The sequence below is a fragment of the Anser brachyrhynchus genome, assembly GCF_964034855.1.
Source record: "Anser brachyrhynchus genome assembly, chromosome: Z".
Classification (NCBI taxonomy): Eukaryota; Metazoa; Chordata; class Aves; order Anseriformes; family Anatidae; genus Anser; species Anser brachyrhynchus.
Window position 1 is genome coordinate 36,925,114 of NC_137697.1, and position 25,627 is coordinate 36,950,740.

The 25,627-nt window shown below is 39.7% G+C and overlaps 1 long non-coding RNA gene across 1 annotated transcript in view; it reads right to left on the reverse strand.

The window, feature by feature from the left end:
• The window catches only part of LOC308185930, a 52,728-nt gene extending 39,101 nt beyond the window's left edge, over positions 1 to 13,627 (reverse strand). The window contains exons 1-2 of the long non-coding RNA XR_013943832.1: positions 13,312 to 13,627; positions 12,976 to 13,042 (exon numbers count right to left, since the gene is read on the reverse strand). This is a non-coding gene — a long non-coding RNA (uncharacterized lncRNA). The remainder of the gene's footprint in view (positions 1 to 12,975; positions 13,043 to 13,311) is intronic.
• Between the last annotated feature and the right edge of the window lie 12,000 nt (positions 13,628 to 25,627).

A 25,627-nucleotide genomic window follows, 5' to 3' on the forward strand; every position in this document is an offset into this window, starting at 1 on the left:
AAACAGAACTTTTCTGTTCATATACACAGGATTGCAACAAAAGTACCTGACTCTGTCCTAAGTTTCTCCCATTACTGCTTTTCACAGTCTGACCTTTAGCTATCCAGAAGGCAACTACACTCCAATGTAAATCACTGTATTACTAAAAAATATGAGAAAAGACAAATTCTTCTCTCACATTTTCATAGGAATGAAGAATGATTTGGGAGGACTGACGTCTTGGCTCAATGAATCACTTTTTTTCCCTATTAGTCTCCCCAGACAACCATTACAGGCTTTTACTCTTATGTCTCCTTGCTCCAATCATGCCAGCATATATTCCATTGAACTGCCTCAGAGTTTGGCATCTCGGAGTTCCAGCCCCCCTCCTCAGGACTTTTCATGACTTTGCCTCCTCAGGAAACTTTTCAGTTGCTCGTTTCTGTACTGTATTCTTGCCAAATCATTGTACCCTTCAACTCATTTCAGACAAGAACATGGTGGTCTTCAACACTCCAGGTAACCAGGAGATGATCATATTTTATTTCTCCCATCTCAGGGAAGGAGATAACACAATCCTTACTTTCCTTTCTTTTCTTTTATTCTCCATTCAGGTAGGGATGGTGCCATTTCCTTCTAGCCAGTCTGTGAAGACAGGCTGTGATCTAAGCCAACACCTCAGCCTCTGTCCACAAGCACTGCCTTGTCACACAGCATAAGCTGATATTACATTTGTTCCTCCTGCACAGCTGACAGACATAAAAATGTTCAAGGGTTCCTGAATCACAGCAGAAACATTGCTATGAAAGACATAGCCGTATTTCGTATGCTGAACAATCCTATCCATCCCCAACATGGGGATCAAGAGTAGCATGTTAGGCAACTGGCACTGGCTGGTTGATTGCTGTGGGGTCACATTTAACAGCTGACTGGTCTGATAATGCATGACCTTTTACTTTCATACAGCTAGAACCAGGAGTATTGAAGGTGAACAGTTTTGCTAAATCCAATTTTCTGTCTCCGTAAGTATGTTCTGCATATGGTTAAGGGCAGCCCAGTGACAAGCCACGTGGAAGATTTCACCACCATCCTCCCGTCTGGAGTCCAAACTACATGACTACAGAATTAGCTAAGTGCTAAAACAAAACCTCTCAACCTGGTAATAGCTGGTGTTAATTTACTGACTCCCGGTCTGTTTAAGTCTTTTCAGCAGCAGGCTGGAGAGAAAAGCTGTCTTGTTCTTGCCTGCAGGGGTGTTTTGATCAGCTGAAACTTTATCTACACTGACAAGGCAGTAGTGAGCAAGTGTCAGAGCATTTTTATTCAGATCACCACCACACCTTAGGAGTGCTTCCTACATCTCTGGGGGCTACAAGAGAGAAAAAACTCCCCAAAGGAAAAAAAAAAAAAAAAGCACTACAACTACTCACCCATCTTTGGCAATGGCTAAACATCTAACAGGCAGGATATACTGTCATATCACCCAAAATTATATGACCTTTTCCCTCACAAAAAAAAGAAAGACCTGAGTCAAAGTCCCTGTGTATGTCTTTGAAGGAGTACGAAGAGGGTAGTGCTTGTGTTCAAGAGCCAGAGGGAGAAGAAAGTAAGAACATTCTACTCCAAGAAAAGAAATAGTTAAGTAGGGAATAAAATATATATGAAGAGAATCAATTTAATTTAATCACCATAAGTAAGTTGTAAAATCCCTTCATATCAGATGAAATATTCAATGGGTTTCCCAGCCCTCTCCTGTTCTTTCAGCTGAGAAGACACAGAGCATCTTTGTCAGCAGAGGCAGCTGCTCACGGGGCTGAAACAGACCTGCCATCTGTCCACAGCTGATCAGCTCATCCCTGATGCAGGTGAACATGCCCTCATCAAACAGTGGGGGAAATCAAAAATAAATGCACTGACTTTACACCAAACAAACATGAATCACATTGTATGAGGAGAGACACATTACATAAACAGGTACTAAACTGAGGGGAAGTGCTTTACAGTCAGTCAGCAAAAACCTGCAGGACTGAAATCCTTATCATAAATGCAAATAATTTCTGTGACATCTCTTGTTGAAAGGACTGGAAATCTGAGGGAAACTGACTTACTACAATTGTATTAATTTAAAAAAAAAAAAAAGCACTATGAGAGCAAATCAGTACTTCATTACATTGCTATTCTTCCCAGTGCACTTTACTGAGGAGAAGAGCAGCACACAATGAGCTCATTTCTACTTTATAGACTTCTCTCAAGACAGTGAAATTCATAGACCGACCACTTATCAAAAGATCCTAAAATGTGCATCATTTAAGCATCAACATAATATGGCCCTCTAGTCCAGTACATCTTACATGTGTGCAGCACACTGAATGATTTTAGGTTAGGTCTCACTACACAAGCCACACCACACAAGTCGGGATATTTCAAGGGCTTTTGAATCCCTTATTAAGTGTGCATTGCCAAAGTATAAGTTTCAAATGGTATAAACACATTAACTATTTCAGTGTTCTGCTCTCTAAAGGTCGATAAATTGGTTAAGAACACACTGCACAGTAAGACCTAACATATGATTATTCCAAATTTTTAAAAAGTCTCACACAAGGAGCAGTTGCACCCCTTTACTCTAATAAAACCATTCCTCTCTGTAAACATCTAATATATAATCACAGCTGGGATCCATTCCAGCTGTCATGCTAGGAGATTGACATTTCATGGTATAATGCACATGTTTTTTATCATATGCCAATGGTAAGGAATCATAAAAGTCTAAATTTACCAAACAGCCAACAAATATATTTAGTAGAATACAATCATATTTAAAACGATACTATTTGTAAAGCTGGTACAAGACTAGCCATCTCTGAGGTAAGTTCCTTTGAAGTCCATGAAACTCCTTCTGTTTCCCTTTGGCAGCTTTCTTGATCCATGCTCTCCATCTCTAAAAATATGCAAACAAGTTTGGGATCTAGCTACTACCAAAGGCATAATTTGCATTTTGACCACTAGTAATGCTTGTCTTTACTGGATAGCTGGTGTTCCTGTTTAAGAAATATTCAGTTACCAAACATCTCATACTAGACTAATTTGGTAGCAATTGAAATTCAGTGTTGGTAAGTGCAAGATGGAGACCTTTAAGGAAAAACCTTTCACATAGATATATATATATATATATGTGTGTGTGTGACTATTTATACATGTATATACATACATTTATATATTTATATATATATATTTATAATATATACTATAAATAAATAAATACTATAATAATATAATAATAATATATATTTATATATATATATTTATTTATAAATATATATATACACACAGAGTGATGGACTCCAAATCCACTCTGAAAAGAAAAGGCCTTTGACTCATACCGGATGGTTTGCTTAAAATGTCAGTTCAAGAGTAAGAATCAAGAGTTCTGGAAACCAGGCCAGTGGCAAGCTCCTGGCATCCAGCTGAATGACGAAAATTTAACAGTTTGCTTTCAGGAAGCAGCCAAAATCTCACAGCCTGATTGCAATGCTCCCATACAAAGGCAGAGGATTAATTCATTTAGGGCCTGTGTTGTCCTACTGGGCCAGAAATAATGGTCCATATAATCTGTTATCCTGCTTCTGATTCTTAGCAGTGCTAAATGTAATGTATGCCCTATTCTTCAGTTGCTTGAGATTGGAACAGGGAAGAGCTCAGTTTAATAATTCCTCTGAAGAATGCACTATCATTATCTGTGGCAGTTCTGCATACTAGTTAGCTATCAGCACCCTACCCTTTTGTGACTCATATTAACTTTGGTTTCAACACCATCTTACAGCAAAGAGTTCACAGTTTTAATTAACATGGTATGAAAAGGCATTTCCTTCCCTTTGTTCCTAACCCACTGTAGAATTCAGCTGTAGTGAGTCAACTCTCAGTCTGCATTTTCTAAAACACTGGGTTTTGTCTACATTTCTAAATATATTTTCTAGAATCAGCCCTAGACTTGTGGATCCTAAACCCAATTCATCTAAATTCAGTCATTTTACTCAAGAGAACAAATGGATTTTCTTCATCCTCTCTCTCTTTTAACCACTCAAGCGTTGCCAAAATAAAGGACAATGAACTCAGGACAGTATTTTTTCCCCATGGATTTTTTCCTCTTTTTTTTCTTTCCCACAGCCTCACCCAGGCCACAAAATTAACAATTAAGAGTTCAATGAAAGCAACTTTTTTTCCAGGGTGAAATCTATCAACTATAGAACAGCTTATTCCATAAAAAGGACTGCTTGGCTATGTAGACAAGATATTATTTAGCCGGTAAGAGGGCTTTTTCTGGTTTAGTTTATGCAACGGATTGCAGAACATGAGAAGCAGGTACCTCTTCAGGTAAGGATCAGAATTTTCCCTAATTCATATCCAAGCTAACAGCCAGAGCTCTGTCTGTTTCTGTGAGCATAATATCTTCAACAGCCTTCTCACTCCCACCTGGCAGAAGTCAGTTAGGCTGGTAGCAGTTTTACTACTTTCTTGGCAGTAGTCCTAGTTTTCTTGCTGTATTCCTCGATTAAGTGTATTTTGAGAAAGAGAGTAGGAGGGAATAAACAGAGGGAATTTTTTTTCCTTTTTTTTCTTTTTTTTTTGTATCCCACCATTTTCATATGCTCAGAGTTGAGCATAACAAAGTCTTGCTGTTGTGTTTATCACATCTGGATGTTTATAACCATACAGAAATTGACCAGCTTGATTCCCTACTCTGAGTCTGTTTTGCCCGTCACCATAATTGTTGAGCAATCTCCCTGTCCTTACCACAACCCTTGCGCCCTTTGCATCATATTTTCTCCCTCCGTCTCGTTGAGGATGGGGAGTAAGAAAGCAGCTGTAATGGAGCTCGGCTGCCCACCCAAGTAAAGGCCTCTCGTGTCTGGCAACAAAGAGAAATTTCACTGGCCTGAAACAGATTATTAGTCTTCTTTTAATTATGGCATGACATACACTTTACAGGCAGAGACTGCTTCACTTTGCCTGATGCAGAGCTGAAAATACTCAAGAAACTATGTGTGTATAGATATATAGTTGGTATGCATACACAGTACACATCAACACAAGCAAAGAGGGTCTACTGCCCAGAAACTTCTAAAGGCAGCTAGCCTTCAAAAACACCAGCCTCCTGTCAGAAAGGGAAGAGCAGAATATAGAGCCAGGGTAGCCTGCGTGAGGGAAGAGAAGCAGGGCACGAAAACTGGGCAGAGGCCCAGCCCACGAGCCACAGCAGACCGGGGCCCTGGCCACCACGGCCCCTCGGTCACCACGTCAAGCACGTCCTGCTTCCTCAGGCGCTCTTGCCAGGTGAGAGGCATGCAGCGAGCGGTATCGCCAGCTCTGCCAAACAGACAGAAAATTAACACGCGTGCTCCCCGGCGGACTCCAGGCGAATAAACCTGCCGCCTGTCAGCTTGCATCCTCGTAGGTGGGAGGCAGCAGCTGGGGCAGCCGCCAGTACACGCTGTCTGACAGCACCCTCTCCAGAGGCCTGATATTATTACAGCTCGCACCTCGCCCTTCACACGTTGAATTAACTTGTTCTGACTGCGTGACAGCTCTGACGACTGCCCGCGCCGAGGCCAGGAGCCGGGGTCACATGCTGCTGCATGCACAGCCTGTCACCAGCTCCGCCGCTAACACCAGACAAAACCTTGTCAAGGGAGATAAACTCCTCCCGAGACAGAGGTAAGCGACTCAACTCATGGCATGGCTTGTGAGGGCTTTGTTCAGTTCAAGGACAGGATCATCTGACAGGAGAGCTGGATGCAGCAGGAAGGTGTGTATAAGTGTACGCACACCACATGGAGGGAGAGGCAGGTGGGCTGGGCTGTCTGAGCTGGGGCAGGATTGCTGGCAGGGCTGTGGAAAAGAAACAGAACAGGAGTGAACAGGAAAGAAAACAAGCCACGTCCTCCCACTTTATGGTTACATGACAGAGAAAGCCCTAGCCTAGGAAGGAATTATGAACTGCTGCAGCGGACAGACCTTTTTGCGGCATGCCTGGCACAGCCAGTCCAGCCTTGCAGAAAAGCAGCCTGATGTTCAGTGCTTCTTTCATCCCCGTCATTCATGAGCCTTCCTCCCCATCGCTCACGAGACTACAGCCTAAACATGAGTCCCACTGGCAATTTTGCACTGATGTTATTTTTAAAGGGAACTCGTGCAAGGTATTGCCTGCCCTGAATTTTAGTGGACTGTACCCCAAAAAGGGTGGAGCAATATAGTTAACAACAAACATAAGTAAACGAGGAGTTTTTCTCCTCTTGATTTCAATTATAGAAAGTTTCCACACTACCATCTACCCTAATATATCGAGGACCCGATTTTACCCACTGTATTATTTACAACTAAAGTACTAGATGGTGGAGACATACAGCTTATTTTCTTATTCAGATGAAAATGTTCACCTTACCAAGCATGTTTGATCAGGATATATTGAAAACACTTGCTGGAAATAATGCTTGCTTTTGGAAGGCATATTTAGTCCAGTGTTGGTCTGGCTGCTTTACATTGCTGCAGTAACACAAAGAAGCTTTTCCCCCAGGGTTAAACTCCTATGTAAATGGAAGTTACAGCTGCTGCACATTGCCAGTATAGCACAAAACAGCTGGTTTGTTTGTTTTGTTTTAGCCCCCTAGCTTTGCTGACATAAGGAAAAGGGAGAATAGGCCTGACACAGGTAACATATTATTTTACAGAAATCCTTTTTTTCATGAGCTCTGCAGATGAAATTTATCCATGGAATAGGTTTTATCAGGATCCATAGAAAAATTGAAGTGGTTTTATATATATGTGTGTATATATCTTTATCCTGTTGAGAATATTTTTTTTAAATGGACAGTAATGATCTTGCATTAAAACTCATGTGTTAAAAATAAATAAAAAAATTAATATAGCTAAAAGGGAAACATTTAATATAGCTAACATGGAAACAGCATCATTCTGAGAGAATCGGTTGGAGGACATGATTTCTATACCTTTAGTCCCATGGCAGCAATGACCAGATGTTATTGTAACTGGCACACATTTCCAGGCAATACATCAAAAGTTCAACAGGTTTTAGACCATGGACATCACTCTAGAAGCAACTTCATCAGATATGACCAGTGGGACGGTATGGGTTTGTTTGGTCTTGTCTGTGACATACTGTTTTCTGCAGGAGAGCTTTCCAGGCTTTATCTCCTCTGAAAGACCTACATGTCATTGAACAAATTAATAATAAAGCTCTTTCTGCTTATGTTTAAAACCATACTCAACAACTGAAATCTTCTATTTAAGTTAAATGAGTATTCTATTTAAGTTAAATAAATTGGTGATTTATTAAGAGCTTAAAATGCAAGCCAGAATACTAATGTTAATCAGTCCACAAAATCACCTGGGCTAAAATGTTGCCAAAAATCATTAAAGATAGTAGCAACAGGTACAACCCAAAAGCTAGCATCGAACATACCCAAGACCTGAAGGGTGGTTTTTTGGTTGTTTGTTTGTTTTTTGGAGCCCTGTACAACATGTGGTCATCCAGAAAAGAGCTCAGGAAAACAGTTCTCTATTCCATATCATTCTATCATTCTAATGGCTAGCTCTAACTTACAAAACAAAGGAAAGTGAGAATTAAACTACTGTCTTATTCTATTCATTCACAGGAAGCCCTTGATTTTCAGAGGAATGTCTGATGAGCAATTAGTCAGGAGCTTCAGAAGTGGAGCATAATTTATTTTCTTTTTTAAACCTTTGTTTAGCAGGTATTCTGTTCCATGGGCTTAATGAGTTGTGACCCTTCATTCATCATACCTGTCCAACAGCAAAAGCATAACTTTGCATCAATCCCTTTAATTTTTATAATTTTTAGCCTTATTCTAAAATAAAATACTTTTGTTTGGAGGAAAAAAACAATTAAGTTTATATCTAGTCATTATGTTCACGTAATAAAATCCCAGAATGTGTGCACTTGTCTGAAAACAGAACGTGACCAAAACTAACACATCAAGTTTTTCTGTCAAGTTTTTCTGTTATCACTGAAATGATCAAGATACTCCTGATCCACATTTAGCACTCAGGTGATACAACACACATGGTCTGTAGGAGACATTTAATATACCATGATTCACTTGAGGCAGTTTGCTCTCCAAGCCACCCATCTTTTTCATCTCTGCTGGCCAGAAGTTGCAAATTGCCCTCAATTATTCAGATTCAGAAATAACTTCTGATTTTACCCTCCAAGAGAACAGCCTTCCTGTCATTGAGTAGTGATCAATCCTCTGGTTACAGTGATTTTAAGCTGCCTGCAAATGATTAAAGATTTAATTATTGTAAAGTCTTAATATGTTATACTGACAGCGTGATAAACCTCCTTGATCAGTGATTATCTTCTACTTATCGTTGTTTCCAAACAGAATAATACCTCTTGCTTTTGGGTTTGCAGCTTCAGACACTACAGTTGACTTCAAGCAATTGAAAACTGCAGTAGTGATACTACAGTGTAACACATTGTCAGTGAACAGAAGCATTGTGTGATAGCCTCCAACAGAGCATTGTGAGTGTACAGGAATGACAGTACACTGCATTTGAAAATGTCTGCTTCTTATTTCTAACTCCAAAAAAGTCAGAACACATTGTAAAAGGAGCTATCCACCTCAGAAAACATGTAGCAAGAAGCAAGGAGAGGACAAAGCCAGAACAGCTGACCCCAACTCACCAGGGCAATATCTCATACCATATCAAGGAATTATAGATTGATTTGGGTTGGGAGGCATCTTAATGATCATCTCGTTCCAACTCCACTTCCATAGGCAGGGATATCTTCCACTAGACTGGGTTGCCAAAAGTTAGTTGCTTTTAGTTTTAAATGGCAAATACCATAGAAACACACAAAAGGACACATGGCACGGGTGAGATCACCTTGCATGCTAAGCACTAAATCCATGCAGTAAAAAAATCTCATGCAAAACAAAAACAAACAAACTAAACACCCCCCACTAAAAAAAAAAAAAAAAAAAAAAAAAAAACCTGATGATTCTGGCACAGAGGTGAAAAACAACTTCTTGCTTCCGAATCTAATATGCTACACTGCAATGTAAAGGGTGGCTTTATCCTTTCATCAGAAAATTCTGAAGTAGTCTCAGTGCCCACTACAGTTGAAGTAATTTCTGATGTCTCCTGGCAGAAGGAAGGGGCTGTATACAAATGCACTGCCCAAGCAGCAGAGGCACTGCTACACAGCTCCCCTTTGACAAACCCCTTATTCAAACAAAAGTATCAATTTATATGCAGAGAAGAAACCTGACTTGGATTGTGTTAGCAGAATATTTTTTAAAGGAAGCCAGTGAATCAGCTACTCTGTCATAAACAAAAGCCTATCTGTAGAGCTAAGGCAGCTGAGGATTATGGCTTTCTTACATCTTCATCAGAGGAAGCTGGACAGTAATATTGTCCCACTGTTTTCATTCAAAACCCACACCACCACAGGCAGCATTTTCTGCATGACTTTTTCCAACTTCCAGCAATGGCATGCTCAGCCATAAAAGCTCAAGGAAAGGAGGAGGAAGGGGAACGTTTGTGGTTAGGGTGTTTGTCTTCCCAAACACCCACCACACATGCTGAGGCCCTGCTCTCCAAGGAGTGGCTGGACATCTGCCTGCCCACGGGAAGTAGTGAGCGAGTTCCTTATTTTGCCTGGTCTGCACATGCAGCTTTTGCTTCACCTCTTAAACTGTCTTTGTCTTGATTCGTGAGTTATCTTGCCTTCTTTCTGTTTTCTCCCCCATCCCACAGGAGAGGGGAGTGAGGGAGAGGCTGTGTGGATGCTTGGCTGCTGCCTAGGTCAACGCTCCACACACACAGCCCACACTCCTCGTTTTCTGTGGGAATTCCTAATAGCTACAGAAATCACCCAGAACAAGTAAAAGATAATCCTTATGGTTCTTATATATTATTTTAGGTCTCTTTTAACACCTCCCTGTATGTGGTGGAACTGTGAACATGTGTCTCCTGCTCATCTCTTATTGCTGAAAAAGTCATTAACAAGGCAAGTGAAGTTCATCTCACTAGGCACAGAAAAAGGAAAGGCCGAAGAAACCTTCCTACATTCGTTTACCAAAATTTTTGTATTCACATCCAGGAACAGCTCACAGTAAATTGGGAGAAAGTACCATGGTTAATTATGTAGTTTACATCAGCCTCTAACATTAGAGGAGGCATTCTAGACAGCCTATAGGGGGAACTTCCCTAAAGTTGCTGCTGCTCTGCTTCCATGTCCACATAGTCCACAGTCTTTACAGTAATCCCACAGATATATTTTGTTATACAATGTGCACAGCCAACCATGTTAAATTTGCAAATTTTACCAAAAATTGATTTCTTTATTACTGTCAAATTCATCCAGGTAAGAGTATTTAACCACAATGGAGGAAAAAAAGGTTAGGACTGTGCATCACAGAATACAGCTTCTTTAAATGGGATTTGCGGTGTTACTCCCACCCTGTGCAGGTGGGGGCACCTCTATGCAAGCAGCTACTGCATATGTGGGTTTGCTGTACATCTGCTGCTCAGCACAAAGATCTCTCAATGACTTTTTCGGAGAGAACAGAATGGCACTTGATACAGAATAAAGTTCCTCTTCTTGCTGTTACAGGCAGTTACCTAAGGATTTAGCCAGCTAAAGTCCTAAAGCTGCTGAAAGAAGGTAAATAAGATTAGTAGCTGCTCTACCTGCTCAGCTGTTGGCATCTTCCCATGTAGCAAAAGTCTGGGTTACTCTACCCTATTAACTTTTTAGTCCTTCAAATCTTCTGACCTGAGAGGATGCCTCCCAAGTGCCCTATTAGAGGAACTTCACAAGGTTTCTGCTACTCTGGTTTCACCAGGTGTATCATTTCATTTGGAGGAGAGCAATCTCATGTAGGGTTAATTCTCTGTGTTATCTCACAAAGCCTTAACCTGAAAACAACTGATGGAGTGCCCACAGCTGTGGTATTTTGACGGTCGTTCCTTTTAAGCATATTTACAGTATGAACATTTTGTATAGTGATATATAACAACTGTGTTGCAATCTGCATTAACCCAATCAATAATGCTGTAATTCATATTACAGTTCATTTTGTAATTGGACTTGGCAACACGTGGTTTTATGATCACATAGTATAAAACAATTAGAAACCATATTAAAATAGTATTTTTGACATTTTTACTCATAGCTAAGACTCCTGAACACCTAAGTTTCATTGGATTATGCTACAAGCTTACATATTTCAGAATTCCCAGCAGGACACCTGAATCCAAAAAATATTGCCATGATTTAATTATGCCTATTAATGAAGTTCCCTAAATTTCCAACAGCCTGGAGCTTTATGGTGAACTTCTGAATGTCAAAACTCCTTTTGCACATCTGAATCTCATTCAGAATCTGGCCTTGATGAAACTCATTTCAGTAAATTAGACTGAGACATGCTATGCAAATTTTAGATCATTGAAGGGAGAGGGAGTCTTGTGAAACAAAGTAATTGTTACACCATTAAACATTAGCATAAAAATAAATAAATCCTAGCATTAATTATGTAAATTGACTTTTTAAATAAACAGAAGAATACAGTCTCAAGTTAACTTAATACATGGTGGCATTCTAGATATATCAGTCTCAATAAGTACAACCTTGGTATAGTAAAATAAATGTTTAAGAAATGCCAGTTTGTCTTTTCTGTTTGTGAAATTTGATCTTTTGTGTTTTCCAAAAACAACAAAGAAGAAAAGTAAACGATAATGCTCACACTCATACACATACATCTCCTATTTCAAAACAGACATATATGCTAGTATTACCTTCATACCTCTACAGGCTATTCAATTTTCTACCACTTTGAGATACAAGATAGGAAAAAGCTCCCTAACAAACACTGGTACATCTCTTACAAGAAGAAGATGGGAGAGTTCTGCTCTTTTTTATAGTAATAGATTATACATTTCCAGAACCCTGCATTGCTCATGTTATTTAGAAGTTATATATCACAGAGAGAGGTAAAGTCTACTTTCCTCTCCTTTTACTATTACAATAATCAATTCATAAAATATTTACAAGTATTTCCTCTCTTTTTTATTTTGAAGGCAAAATAAAGAAATAACAATGTGCTTTCTTCTCAAAGGAGTGTGTATACATGAACACATATGTAAGGAGAGGTAATTAATTTACTTTTTATAACCTTGTTTGTAATTTAGGGGACCCTATCATTACATCTTGATTGCATCTGCAATTATCTGATACCTAATGTTACTTCTAACACCTTCCCACTGTTCTCTTTTTTTTTTTTTTTAAATAAAAAAAAAACAGCTTATAACCATTTCCTGTTGCATACTGGCTGAGAAAGCTCTCTTAAGCCCCAAGTGCAAATCAATAAGTTATAGTGATTCATAAAAATAAGACTGTCATCATTATTATTCAATTATTGCTGGGTATGTGGAAAGGTTCTTCAAGAGCTGGATATTTCTTCACTAATATTTATAATCTGCATTGAACAGTGTTAATGAATGAGTGGGTGTACATTAGGCTGAAATGCGGTGTTATTTGATTTATACTAAGTCCAGGTCTGATTGTTAATGTTAAATCCATTAAAGTGTCTCTTAGATCTGCCTTAATGTACTTCCCTGCATACAATAGACATTAAACATTCGCATTTACCTAGCTTTTCATTATTGGTCGGATATTTGTCTTTATTACATCATCTTATGATACATGGGACTTGCAATATTTTGAAAAATAGCACTTTATTAAAGCTTCACTTGTCAGAAGTCAATGTCTTAAAATTTATCAGTGTGTTTAGCAAAAAAATAATCAGCTGATGCTAACAATGTAAGACAGAATGCTACTTAGCCCTAGTTTATAAAACCAGGATGCTCAAGGAAGAAATTCACATCTGATCTTGAGGGAAAAGGAATTCACAAACAGTTTGCATTTGGAAGAATAAAAGATACTATGTTTACCTAAGCTGCCACCTTCTGAGCTTCTCCATGGGGAGAATTCTTTTCTCTAGCTCAAAATTACATTCTCCTGGGGAAAAAAAAAAAAAAAAAAAAAAAAGTGTAAATAAGAAAAACAAGGTAGGGAGAACATGTAGGAAATCATCAACTTCCAGATCAGGTCAGATATTTCACAGCAATTCTGCAAAGGCTGTTGAGTATTAAATAAACTGGCTGAATACAGCATTCTTCTCATCTACAAGAGTTTCCACTCACAATACATAGAAACCCAGCCAAGGCCAGGTCAATCGGGGCTATACTTCTGATACTGTCTCCATGCAATACTTCTGTTTTTCTTACCTGAGTGTTTCTGTTCGTGATCAGAGTCAGTCATTCTGTCACTCTTTAGTTATTGTTTTCAACCACTTTTGCTGAAGGAGTAAGCCAATATCAGAGCCTTGTAGGCTTTATTTTATCTGAAAAGGAGTGATTGGTAGTTTGATAAAATGCAGTTCATTTACATGAAGTTCTTTTCTGCTGCAGGAGACATTAAACAACATACTTTCTTTGCTCAAATTCCTAAGGCTTTTCCAGCCAAATATTTAACTTGCAAATTACTCTACTATTCCATCCCTCTCCTCTCACCCAAGTATTTTTTTGCCCAAACTGATATCCAGCAAATCTTCTCCACCCAAATCCCAAATAGTCTGGTGTGAATTTGTGTAAGTGTAGGAATAGACTATTAGTTGTCTGCCACACACATTAATTGAAATTCAACAAATGAATTTTGCAATCTTTGTACTGCCGGTGTTGTGCAGTAGATGTTAGTCCAATTCAGAATTGTGCCTTTGCAGCAGTGCAAAATAGTTAGAAGCACACTTTTGTCAGCTCCCTGGGGGGTCCTTCAGTAACAGTGTACAAAACCAACTTTATGTACAGAACAATATGTGTCAGAATAAGGTTTGGCCTAGAAGTCCCATGCACTTGACCAACCCTGGCCAAATGTCAAAGGGCAGCTCCTGCATCTTGGAAAGGACAATTGTCGCAACTGCTCCCAAAGGACAAGGCAAGCCTTGGTGCTTCATCGTCTGCTCTTGGATTTGAGCAGTTTTTGTACCGTTACTCACTCAGAGCTCAGTCTAAAAATAGTGTAGATCCAAGTGTATATACCACTGTAAATTATTCCAACACATTTGGAGAACACATACAAATGTTCCAACAACAAACATCCCCTTTTATTTTGTCAGTTATATAATAATCTAGGTAATCATTGACATTATGACTTTTTTATTGGGTTTTCAAAAGCTCCCTTGCTTTGTATTTTTACATTCTTATCTCTTTGGTATCTAAGCACTGAGCTCAATCTTTCACCAAATAATCCTGCCAGCAAAGGCAGTCTGGGTCTTTTTGCCTGTATCGTTCTGGACTTGGGTAACTTGAAAGTATGTCTGTTTTGACTGGTAAAAACTTTTGGATATGTCTGAGCATAGCTCTTCTCAAAACTTAACAGGGAATTGCCTTTAAATCAACCCTTTAAAGCTGTTTGGGATAGAAAGAGATGTGACTTATTTATTTATTTTGGTCTTTCTTGCTATACAGGGATTCTCCATCTTTTTTGGGGGAAGGGGTTTTTCCTAGGCCTCACAAAATGTGGCCTTAATCTGAGAGGTCATCTGCCTTCCCGAGCTGGAACAAGCTTTCTTGACTCCCAGAACTTGGAGGAAAAATGAATATGCAACTGATACATGCTCATTACAACAAACAGAAGAGGCTACTTGCAGATGAATGTTGGTTCTTTATAGTACCATGGATCCTGCTGCAATCTGTCTCCCAGATAAGACTCAAAATTGTGCAAAATGTTGCCATCTCTGTTTAGTGGCAATTTAGCAACTAGATAGCATTGATAACAACTGAATGTAGATCACTGAAGAGCAGTTCTGGTAACACAAAGAGTATACGTTAGATTCTGAAAATGTCAGTACATCCTTTTGAAACTTCACAGTCTCTTAAATAATCTATCTTAAAAAGAGGAATCCAAAGAGAATGGACCTTTGGCAACAAAACCACTTTCTCCCTGCTACGACTGATGGCCAATTTCCTGCATCCTGCTTTTCAGTGGTTAGCAGAGAAATTTTGCACCAGAGCTGCCAGGGAATTTTGATGTCTCTGAGGCATATTTTTACCCTGCTGATCCTGTCGGAAAAAAAAAAAAAATCAACCTTAGAGTAATTAAGCAGCCATTAAGTTGCACAGTCACCCCTGCCTGGCCTGGCCACACTGCCTAGGAAGTCCTAACCAGAGTCCGGGATTTTAAAGTTTCCACCATCCCATCCTAGTTAACCAGTCAGCTTCAAGGAGGTGACAAAGTCATGAGGATCTCAAGTAGTCTATCAGAGCAACATTACAGAACTGAAAATGCAGGCAACCTATTAAAGCTCTTTCTACAATAAAGAGGCTTCACTCTTTTTAGCTGAAAGTAGAACGCATGCCTTTTCACAGACTATAAAATCATTAACAAAATCCATAGCACTGCCATTGTCAATTTAGGAATTTGTTTCCCTTATTATCATAGGAAATTTATTAAAGAAAAAAAATAAATAAATATTCCCAAATTTCAATAGCAACATCTTGTTCAACATCCTGTCAATTATATTACTTTTAAAGGTTTGGGCTTTGGTATGCAAGAGTATTCTTTGTTTAAATTTCTGCCCCAGGCAAAATAAAGGTTATTTATCTGTGCTTAAAAACACAGATGTTTCTGTATATTTCCTCCTTCAGACAAACTGGTAGACAGTGCCTGGTATGAGAAAGATCAGGTATGTCTTGTTACGAGATTAGTGAAAGCACTTCCTAAATAAATTATACATTCATGAAATTAATTTTTTCTTATTACCAACAATAATTCATATGTTTGCAACAATCTGAATGGAGAAAAGCTAAGGCATAGACGACAAGACATAAAATCTGAGGCAAAGTGAGATACAAAACCTGAACTGTTCTCTCAACCTTGTACAAGAGCCCTCTAAGGGAATGCCAAGGTTCATTAATAAGACAGTGTAGGAAACTTGCTATGACAAGTTACTTTGCCTACAATTAACTTGCACAGGGAACAGTGTTTGGCTTTGGCTGTACTAATTCACTGCTGCTTCCACGTAGTGTGCTTCTAGAAGGTCCGTCAGTGTTATGAGCATAAACACTCCAGTGCTCCTGCACCACAGAGGTTCAGGAGGTGTTTAAAAAAGGGAAGTAGCTTTCTATTAGGTATGCACTCTCTATCTCAACACATATTTGCCCTCTTATAGCTTGATCCATTTTCCAGTGCAGATAAGTGTCTTTCCATGTATTTCAGGGTTGGGTGGACAGGAATTTTAATTGTCTTTCTATAGCAAAGAAAATATTTGGGGCTTGTGAGTTATAAAGACACCTCCTACTTGTGTGTGCCCTAGAGCTCCTGTTACAGTAAATCATCATTTGCTGTGTTCTCCCATGATAAAACCCTGCACTGCACAACAGGTTTCTCTGTTTGGTTCCACTGTACACCTGAAGGATCTGGACACAACCCAGAGGTAAGGACATTATCAAAATAGTACAAATAAGAAACGACAAATCAATCCATTGAGAAAGTTATGATACATTCTAGAAGTCCACATTTCAGTGATAAATATGGTAACTTTAGTTGAATAATTATTTATAATTCATCATTTTAGTAACAAGAGGAAACAGGTAATATGCACAAAAGTTGCACTTCTTGATCTGGGCAGGAAAAAATTGGTGATTGAAGAGCAAAATCAAACTCAGAGGACAAACCAGACTTAGAGAAATAAATGGGCTGTGATAGTGATTAATGTTTATCAAGTTTAAAAAGAAGCATGACTTCTGGAAAAAAGCAGTAATATCCTTTTCCTAGCCATATATTTCTATTCTGCAGCATGCTTTAAAGACAAAAAAGTAGCCCTCAAATATATATCCTGTCTCAGCACATACCACACTGTGATACAAGTTTAGAAATCAAGTCCTGATGGAAGGAACAGCTGGCAAAAGACAACTGTTTAATGGGGATTGCAGTTCTGCAGAGACTTCTCAGGAAAGAAAAGCAGAACCTGACCCGATTTTCTATTATGTACTTGCCAGTAAATTAGAGAGTTCCTGAAAGGCTGGCTTTCATTTGCTGAATTCAGTCCCAGATGTCCAATGGCTATCAAGGAAAATTCAGTCCTAAACATGCAAAGGGACAAGCTTCATCATGTAAGCTGTGAATAATCCCTTGAAGTCAACAGGACCAATAAGAGTATATCAAGACATACATCATTAACTCTCTCAAACTAGTGCCTTACATAGAATTCATGGTATGCCTTGAGTTTTATGGGCATTAGCCAAGTAACTTTATAAGGAGTATTGTTAGTTCATCACCAAAAATTGTTGCCAGCCATACATGTAATGATTTTGCTTGCAGCAGTATTTTAGCAGTATTGTACAGCTGTTCTTATTCACTATATTAATAATTTAGTATGTTGACCGTTAGATTGCAAAAATATTCATTAAAATTGTCACAAGTATTAATGCCAAATGTTAACAAAAAATTTGGATTTTACATTCCCCATGTGTTTGTTTCTTGCATATCACCTAACAAATAGACCCAGGTCTATTCTCCATTATATTTTGTTTTAACTCAGTTAATTTAATTAGTTAATGTAATATCTGTTAGTAAGTGTACAATGTTAAACATTTGTTTCTCTTCATAAGTACAGAAAGAGTTTGAACATGAGACCAGACTCACTGATCAGAGCCACTGACTCACTAGGGACATATAGGCCTGTACCTGCAAAAAGGTTTAGATTCCTACTTCCAGCTAGATTCTGAAGTTCCAGTGGTCTGGGGTTAAAGTTGGCCCTTTAAAGTCTTTTATGGTTTCAGGCCATATTGAATCCAAGAACATGCACTTTCCCTACTGTCAATTAAACTGTCTTTGCCCACTACCAGTGAAACCTGTCCTGGTGACTGCTTTCAGTTATTCACAATGAGAAAAACCTTATTCATACATATACATGCACACATGCAAGGACTTGGATTTATACATATATATACGTATAAATATATATATACATGTATACAGATATATACATAAAAAGAAGTGCCTAAACATGGATTGATGTGCCTATTACACACTATTACTTTCCCTATTCTTTCGCTATCTTATATAGTATACATGTGAGATACAGGACTGACATGAATGGATGAAGGTAAGGTTTAATTTTTTTAAAGTTTCATCCAGGATTAATATTGTATCCAATATAAAGGGAAAAAAAATAGTTCACCTGTCTCATGAAGTTATTGGCAGCAATATTCACAGAAGCAGCCTGTTTAAGAAAATAATGCACAGAACTTACAGTGAGCAAACTCCACGCCTCCACAAAAAGCCCTGCTCCCAGAACTGTGTCATCCTCCCAGACACAGCAACATTTTTCACAGTACGCCAGGAGATATTGCAGGTGCTTCAAATACATCTTGCATTAATGGAAAACAATTAAATGAAAGAAAGAAAGAAAGAAAGAAAGAAAGAAAGAAAGAAAGAAAGAAAGAAAGAAAGAAAGAAAGAAAGAAAGAAAGAAAGAAAGAAAGAAAGAACAGATGCCATTAATTTATGGTTAACCATGAATTTGAAGCAAAATATTGAAACAATAACGTACTTCTGGACATCTGTAGTTTATGACAGAAGAAGTTTGACAGGCAACTTAGCCCTACAACTGTCAGACCCCCAAACCAATGAAGCGGAAAATAAAAGTGCTCCCAAACACGTTTAAAATGATTCATCTCACTGTTTTGCTTTGAAACGAGGAACAAAAATGGAAGCATTCCTATTCCCTATTGAAAGTAATCACAGTTTTATATCCCTCAGTGTTTACATAAAGAGAGCTGTTTATTTAGAATCCTTGGTGATAAGGACACGGCAAGCTCATAACTTATTATATATTCTCTTTTCATTTTGTCTTTTTTGGGGCGAGAATTATGTATATTTTATGATAACCCAAAATGACTTATACATAAAAAATACAGACTTTAAAGATAAAAAGGATTAGTAGCAGGTAATGCATTTTCCATGAGTGGCTATAGGGCTCTCAGTTCCAGAATGTACAGGCTGCATACAAATGAATTGATAAAAGTCTGAGGCTGCGGATGGGTAGAAAGGCTCATGCTTTGCTGGAGATGATTCTTAAAGTTACAATAAATCAGACAGACAGTGTCGGCCTTTGAGGATAAACCTGTGATGGCTTGTTGTGCCTCTTTGAATCGCCTCAGAGGCCCAGGGACTAAAAAGTGCCTAGATGTCACATTAAATCTACCGGGAGGATGGAGCACTTCAAAGAGGAACGCAATCAGATCTGATGGAAAATACATTTTCTGAAAGCTACTGACAAAAAAGTAATCTTTGATGTGGATGTTGAATAACAATTGATATTGTCTTTCCTGACATTTTTCATTATTGCTGTCTTATACAGCCTACTTCATGTATTAAAGCAATATTAACTGTTTGACAGGGACAAATCCTCAAACTATCACATAAGCAATTGTTTCTGAATTGTCTTAGCCCACTGCCTGTAAAACCTGTCCCAATAACTGCTTTTAAATATGATGGTATACTCTTTTCCTTGACTAGCTAGACAGTGTCTGAGCCTTGGCATAATACAATAGAGTCTAGGGGATATTAAAAATGGTTAGGTGGTTATGAGGTGTCATTTGATTATAAGCAAGGAGCAGCAGTGTTTTCTGAAGGTGACTTTTAATGAGAGATGTCTATAAAAAGTTAGTTCTTATTATTCCCAATCTACAATACACATTTATAACAAGTATATGTACTCAGAAATTTTGTTTTTCCTCCAATTCTTACAGCTCAAAACAGAAAAATAAGAAATGTACAGAAGATCTTTGTTATTTATGCAAGGAAATAAAGCAATCTGTAGCTGTACAAAATGCTATAAAATATACTGCAGATAAATCCCCCAGTTGAGACTGGGAAGAAATTCAAGCAGCTCTGGAAGCTACATGTCATTTCAAAGGACTGGATCCCTCCTGAGGTTTGATGTCTTAACCTCCTACTATAGCAGTGTGCGTCTTTAACAAAGGTATTTTTACACCCAGAACCCCTGATTTCTAGATGACCTCGAACTACTGAGTGGGCAGCTGGAAAGGCAGCTGTGGTTCTAGCCAGCCTGGTACACAGGGGTTAACTGCATTAGCACCAGGGAAAGTCTCAGGTACAGAAAACCCAAGTCTAAGAGTAAATTGCAACACCAAGATAATCTACAGCTCTCAGGCTCTCAAAAGTTACTGGCAATTCTGTTACACTATAAAACAGTGAAGCTGTGGCTGAGCCTGTTTACTTCCAATTCCCTTGACAGCCTTCAGTTTTTCACACTCCTGGAAGATGGTTTAACCAGCTTTCTCTCCCTTATCATGACTACCACTACCAGTGCCACCACCAGGAGCCTTTTGCAATCACTCACTTGTTACAGTTGATTGCTCCTTTTTATGGAAGAGTCCCTTGGTATGGTTTGTCTGTGGAGTCCCTCCCCAGGGAAAATGTTTAATGGTGTACAGTTAACCTGTTGTACAGCATGACAAAGAACCGAGGATAGTTCACTTAAGAGGCTCCGCAGAGTAATTGAGAGAGTATCTCCGGCAGGAAAGAGTAAGCAGCAATGCTGTCCAGCTGCACACTGTGCAGCTGTAATGCATTAGATATTTTCATTAACACGCAGAAGAGTTTGAAAGACAGCATTTGGCTGCACCTCTCTTTGCTACGCAGCAACACAGCTCTGTTGCCCTCCAACACTAAAGGAAAAGCTGGCATTTGCTACTCTTCTGCTGCCCTTTGCCATGTCTGTGCTTCTGGAAGGCACATGTGCCCTAGAAAGCAGCTGTCCCCATACACACAGGGTAATGCCCACCACCAGTGGCATTTCTGCCAAACCCAGCCCACTCCTGGTCAGTGATGAACTGTCAGATTCACAAGAGAACTAGGCATTCAGACCCTTTTTTTTTCTGCCCAAAAGGCAGATGCCATCTTCTCATTAAGTAGAGAGACAAGAAAACCTTCTTCTCTTGAATGATTTGCAAACAATAAATGACCCTACCCTCCCTCCCCCCCCCCCCAACAAAAGGCATCAGCAACATTCACACACTCACAGCCATTTCAAAGGTTATTCTTCCCTATCTCCCAGCCCTGACAGTTGCTTTATTATTTCAGAGTTGGCTAAGGCCAAATATATCCTGCATACACTTCAGCCTAAATTTCGCACAGGCCCCTTTAGCACTCCAGCTCCTTGACACTTCAACCCCAGCTCCACCAGGAGGGATTTATTTTCTTTCATGCTCTCCATCGTTCTATCCCTGATGGGAACTCCCAGGTTTCCTTACACCTTCCTTCTGAGTTATTGAAATGAAGCTGCTTGGCCAGCTGAAACTTCTTTGAAGTCTTGGAACATTTCAGATGTCAAGTCATGAGATTTCCTCTCCCTTTATTTTAGACTGCTGCCAGTGCTTGTAAAAATCTATGAAACACTAAGCATTAAAGCCCCATACACAGTGAACTCCTGGCACTGATTTTGCAATCCTACAGTAAATGGAGGAAGAGAAAACCACAGAAATTATCATAATGCATCCTTTGTGGAAATATTAGAAGAATTATTTTGTTGGGGGATGGGGAAATAAATAACTACTAGTTGGCAAAAGATGTGTAAAAAGCTTTTAGTTCTGTTTTTATACCGCTGAGAGGATACCACAATCCTCTATCCTCCCTCTGCACAGGTTACACTTTGACAATACAGTAAGTCTGGCTAGCACCAGATCAAAAATGCTGCAGCCCCATTATGCAAAGCAGCCAACCAGCATGCCACTGCCTTACATTTGTCCAAATTTTTCTTTTTTTTCTTTATATTGTACATACAGTCTTTACAACAGACCTCGTACTGCCTGTCTTCCTACAGCCAGGAATCCTGTCATGTCACATGTCCTGCCTTTGACAGACATGCTAACACAAGTCTCCACATGACCTGTGCTGCTGCTTGGGCTGGTGGTGGTCTGGCAGTCCATGGTTCTTTAAATACAGGGCACCTGTGGCTTCCCTTGCTGGATTAGGGCTTAAGTATACCAAGCACAGAGATAGAGAGTGTGACAGCTAACTTCAACCAAAGTCAGAAGCAATCAGCAGGTCAGTTCGTAAAACCAACGCAGTCTGGCATTAACAGGAAAAAAAAACAATTGTGAGACAGAGCAGATTTTCAAGGGGAGCAACCAGAGACATTGCCCAGGGCTGCAGGCTCACGGTGACCCTTCCAAAGCTGAGGTCTGGCAACAGTGGAGTGTCATCCTTTGTCATGCAGGTAAGAGAAACAGGGGAGGGGGCTAAGCTGTGACTCCTTTCCATGGTCCTTATATATTACTTTGTGCTGCAGAAGCAACCAAGTTGCTACCAACAGGTAGGCACAGCCCCATATAGTCCTCCACTACCACTGGCCATTTTCATGTGCACAACACAAAGGAGGGCCATGACAACTTTCTGGCTTTGAATCGCTACTGCCCAAGGGGAGGTGCCCAGATTTAGCACTTGATTTTGCTCATGCCACTTCACAGTCCCTGCATACACCTCTGCACATTGGGGCCGGGCTTAGAGATTCACAGCTTTCCTGAGAGATCTGTGAAAGGATGCAAATTGCTCCATAACTACTTGGATGCTTTACAGAGGTCTGTGCTACTCAGTGTCCAATTTATAACCAATCAGCCCTGTACAACAAGCAACTCCACATACAATAACAGCTGATTCTGACTTGCCCTCGCCTCTTAGAAGTTGCATCCCCACAGGATGTAACAAGACAGTTCTATAAAGCTGTGTGGGTAAAAAGAGTCATCAAGGTCACCATTCTCAAAAGCACCTAGAGCTGAAATGAAAGGCTCAGCATATGGTGTGTGGCACAGATTCAAGCCTGTCTTAAGTATGGTCCTCTTCTCCCTATGACAAAAGCATATGTGAGAGTTGCCTACATAAAGTCAGCTCTGATTTTCAATATTTTGCCTTAAAATTGTTAAAATTATATCTATGACTATTATGATGTTTTCAGTTACTGTCTTACTAGCATTTAGAATATTTCTGCAATATGATTTTACCTTTGAACAGGTGCCTTTCTGTATATAGAATTTGTATGGCAGCAAGTACTTCAAGCACTATCTTTCAAAATTTTGCATTTCACATTTCTTTCTGAAATACACTGATTTACAGAGCATAGCTGCTACAGGAACACAGAGTATCCCCTTCACACACAGGTTAGACTGTGAGGTTATGAATCAGTATTCTTTTCATCGCTAACTTACTTTTTGATTTTGGGTTTTATGTTTGGCTTGTTGGTTGTTTTTCTTCCTTTTTTTTTTTTAATTCATATTATAAATGCAGGTAATTCTGTAATTTTCAGTGAATTATTTGCATGGCAATAAATCCAGTATGTATGTATGGAGCATTGACCCAGGCAGCAGCCAAGCATCCACGCAGCCGCTCCCTCGCTCCCCTCTCCCGTGGAATGAGGAGAAAACAGAAAGAAGGCAAGATAACTCATGAATCAACACAAAGACAGTTTAAGAGGTGAAGCAAAAGCTGCATGTGCAGACCAGGCAAAATAAGGAACTCACTCACCATTTCCCGTGGGCAGGCAGATGTCCAGCCACTCCTTGGAGAGCAGGGTCTCAGCACATGTGGTGGAAGGCAAACACCCTAACCACAAATGTCCCCCTTCCTCCTCCTTTCCTTGAGCTTTATGGCTGAGCATGCCATCATGGCATGTGGGATATCCCTCTAGTGAGTCGGGGTCAGCTGTCCCAGCTCTGTCCTCTCCCTGACTCTTGCTCCCCACCCACCCCAGCCTGCTCAATGCTGTGTGAGCACAGTTCAGCAACAGTCAAAACATTGGTGTGTTACCAGCACTGTTTTCAGTACAAATCCAAAGCATTGCATCATACAGGATGCTATGGAGAAAAAGAGCTCCATCCCAGCCAGACCCAGTACAACAAAACGGAAATGAAAATTAAACCTGGGTTTTCCATTTCTCAAGCTGAATTGTGTGGTCATGTTGTAGGAGCAGATGCACTAGCCCCCAGAAAATGTGAGCAGCCTGATGATTATTATTATTAATTATTAGTTTCAGCAGATCTTATTGGCAACATCGGCTTTCCCATATGCCATTTCTCCAAATTGATAGCTCATCAGGGAACATTCCTTCTACCTGAGAAGGTCTCCACACACTCACATTTGAGGTGAACTCACTGCCAATCTGAACAAGCTATGGAAGCTGCCATCTAGCTGTACAAAAAGCTGTTTCCTTTCTCCTTTTGGGGCAGGTGGACTGAGGCCTTTGCCCCAACAGCATCCTGACATCTGTCAGCTGGGGGAGCATAAGACCCAGCTTCAATTTTTTATTTCAGATTCATGTAAATGGATCTGCTGCCCTGTAATTAATTTGCTGCTAATTACACAATTACTCTCATTTATAGTATCATTTTAAAATGAATTGATGTTAGCCCAGCCTAATTTGCAAAATAAATTAAGCAAATTGTCACTTGATTTTAAATCAAGTAAATCAAGCCCTCTGTTCAGTCTGCCTGCGTGGTGCCACAGCTGACTGCAGTGCCAACGGATGTTGCTGCTGTTCGCGTGGCCGGTGCAAATGTCAGGAGCCCCACTCAGATGCAGCAAGAGGAGGATTAGGGGCTGCCACCACCTCTGGTTGTGTGGCATTTTGCTTCTTCTGTTCAAGCTGCCCACTTTGGTCGTGCTCATTATGAAGATTTATACCATCATCTAGTGGAACTCCCCTTAAACTACAACCCATTAACTCTGGTAGTCTGCACTTTACATGCAGTCTGAGATGGAGAGAGTAGGCAATGAGGTTCTCGTATTCAGGTTACTAAATATAGGAGGATTTTTGACATCTCCCAGAGCAGGAAAATTTGCCATAACCACTGTAATTAAAATCTTGCTCAATATTTGCCTAATGTCGCATTAAATCCATGTAATGCTGCTGCTTGTCTCCCCCCCTCCCACCCTTTCTACAGTGTTATTTTTCAGGATCTAGAGACACGACTGCAGCAGCAGCAGCACAGCTAAGTTGTGTTATACAAGAGAGGTAAATTCTCACTTAGAAAAGCACATTAAAAAACAAGAGAAAAAGCATACAGCCCGTGCTCTCCACACAGGATGATAAACCCTGCCTGAATAAAAAAATATATTTCGCCCTAATTTTTCATCACAGTGGAATAGAGAGCATTTCCTCTTGTCTTGTTACAATCACTCTCGTCTAGAAATACATGTATGGTTTTACCAAGCACAGAAATGAGTTACAGTTCTCACAGTTCATTCTCTCCACTCTGCCAAACAGCATCACAGATCTTCCCTTCCTTAATCCAGGAGTCCATACAGACATCTTCCAAATGAATTTGTTTTTCTTAATCTGAAACAAAAGCTGGGGAATCACCTGTAGTCCCACAGCACATCAGGGCATCCAAAGGAGCTACGGAAAACCTGAATCAGCAGGCACAGCACACGGTATTTCTGTGCCATCAAGCTGATTAAGAGACTAAACCAGAGACAGTGTGGCTTTGCATGGACAAATCAGTCAGGAGGAGTGTTTCCTGT